Raw genomic sequence first — 2500 nt, 5'->3', positions numbered from 1 at the left:
AGGAGGAGGAATAAGGAGGAGGAGGAGGAATAAGGAGGAGGAGGAGGAATAAGGAGGAGGAGGAGGGAAGAGGGAAGAGGGAAGAGGGAAGAGGGAAGAAGGAGGAGGGAGGAGGAGGAGGAAAGGGGGGAGGGGGAAGAGGGGAAAAGGGAAAAGGGAAGAAAGGGAAAGGGAAGAGGGAAGAGGGAAGAGGGAAGAGGGGAAAAGGGGAAAAGGGAAGAGGGAAAGGGAAACGCGGGGCGGGGACGCGTTCCCCCCTGTCCGCGGCCGCGGGCCGCTTCCCGGGCCGCTTCCGCCTTGCCCGGCCCTCTGGCCGACGGCCGCGTCCCGTGCCCTGCCGCGTCCTCCCTTTCCCCTTGCCCTTTCCCCTTTTTTTTCCGTTCCCGGGCCCGGCCGCTTGTCTGTTTCCTGCTTTCCCCGGCCTCTTTGTCTTTGGCTGAGGCACTTTTCCGGCCTTCCCTTTTCTCTACGCACTATCATTTTCTTGCTTCGTCATTGGGACTGTACTATATGGAGATGATATCGACTAAGAACAACAGTATTTTAAAATCGCTATTCACAGCTGACTCTTGAATATTGAATATCGAAAGAAATTTTATTTTTTATTGTCTTCCACTAGAGGTCGAGTACCTCCCCCCCCCCCCCCCCTTGTTAAGTCGGCCTTGGAGATAGAAAAGATATTGATATTTCAAAAGAAGGAAGAAGAAAGAGAAAATAAAAGAGGAGAGGATATAGAAAAGAGCAGAAAAGTACGTGAAGAAAGGAAGGAAGCGAAAGTTAAAAGCAACACCAAGAGAAGGGAGAGTCAGTGTCTCCTCCTCCTCCAAGTTGCCTTGTTTTCGCAGCGTGACGTCACTCGCACGCCCACGCCCGTCGGCACGGCACTCAGCCCGTGCGCCTCATCTGTATTCCTGCCCGAGCGTACCTGTCTCGGATAAGCAAGCCGGATCCGCGAAATAAAACCGGTTGCAGCCACCCAGGATCACTTTTCTGGATGCGGACTGTGGACCAGGACACAAGCCAGAGACACGGGCGGCGGACGCAAGATGGTTCCATCGTGGGCAAAAATGATGGTGTTTTTAGTTATTTTGTCCTTGGTTCAGTAAGGAAGCGTTCGCGTAAACAAAATAAATCCGAATAAGGAAAACCACTTGGATCAAGGGAGACAGGTCCTCGGAAAACAAGCTAGACAGTAGTACAGAGAGAGAGTGAGAAAACGAGAACTTGCATCTTAGAAAACAAAGGAAAATATGAATAGACGAGGAAGAACGAACGAACGATTGAAGGAAAAAGAAGAAGACAATGGGTAATGAAAAAATAGAAGGAAAGAATGATGGGAAGATAGTAATTCTTGTTATTTGCTTCTAAGGGCTGAGTAAAACGATAAGCGAATATTTCGAAGACAGATTTCACAAGTTTATCACAGCGACAATTCGATGTTTTCATTTTGCAGGTCGTTTTGGATATCATTTTAAATTTCATCACGCTGCATGTGTATTGTTTATATTTAGGAGAAACCTTGAAAAGTGGCACATAATCTGAAAATCGTATTTCAACTAAAAACCGGAAATAATGCTAAACCGCCATTAAACCCGAGATGAGCTGGCCTGAACTCCCATGTTAACCCCCCCCCCCCCCCATTTTTTTTATTCCATGTTAAACTCCCCTTTTATATTCCCATGTTAAACGTCCTCGGTTCCGACTTCATGTTAAATGCCCCGTTTTCCCCCGTTTCCACCAACAGGCATGGTTAGAGAACCTAAGGAAAATCTTCCACAATGTGAGAGCCAACAACATATGTCCTATGATGTGCTTAAAGAAACAGTAAGTCGCGACGCCCTCTGTACAAGGTGCATGTCCTGGTTTTATGATGCGTGTCGTGATGTCCCCGTGCATGTCTTGGTTTTATTGTGCATGACGAAGTTTCATGGTACATGTTCTCTTCGCAGTGTGTGTATCTGCATAGCATGGTGCACAGCGTATTTTAGCATTGCATGACGCGTTTGCAATGCACGGAGTGTGAATGGCGTGGAGAATCGAACTTTCACCCGATGATTTTTGTATTTATTGCGACAAAGCCTTCTTTTGAGCACGTTAACCTTATATGAACCTTATATGCAACATCCTTAGCATCTGACGGCCTTCTGTCTCTGTTTGTTTGTCTGCAGTTCTGTGTATATGCGTGCGCGCGCATCACGTGGTGCAGTGTGACCCGATGACGCAATCGGTATCGCGGGTAAGTTTTATCTCCCCGGTTGGCCAGCACCCCGTTGCCATGACAACCCGTTCATTGATGAAGACCGTGGCTGGAAGCTGTGTTGGTCCACGTGAAAACCTCGCGCAGGGCGTAGTGAAGAATGGGCCTTTTTGCGTCTTGCTTTTTCCCTCGCGGTTCTTCTATTATTATTTTATTTCTTTTGGCTTAAGATTAATTAAATGAATCTCAGGACAGTAACGTCAAAAACAAATAAAACAAACGGTTCAGTTTTGTTGTAAGTCG

General features: G+C 47.3%; 1 protein-coding gene across 1 annotated transcript in view; it reads left to right on the top strand.

Annotated features, from left to right (window-relative positions):
- Positions 1-2500, top strand: part of LOC125036840 (1-phosphatidylinositol 4,5-bisphosphate phosphodiesterase-like) — a 207172-nt gene that overhangs the window by 180134 nt on the left and 24538 nt on the right. The gene's annotated exons all lie outside the window — the stretch shown is intronic.

Source organism: Penaeus chinensis, chromosome 22, assembly GCF_019202785.1.
Source record: "Penaeus chinensis breed Huanghai No. 1 chromosome 22, ASM1920278v2, whole genome shotgun sequence".
Taxonomy (NCBI): Eukaryota; Metazoa; Arthropoda; class Malacostraca; order Decapoda; family Penaeidae; genus Penaeus; species Penaeus chinensis.
Note: the sequence above shows the minus strand (reverse complement) of the source record. Positions and strands in the feature narration are given on the sequence as shown.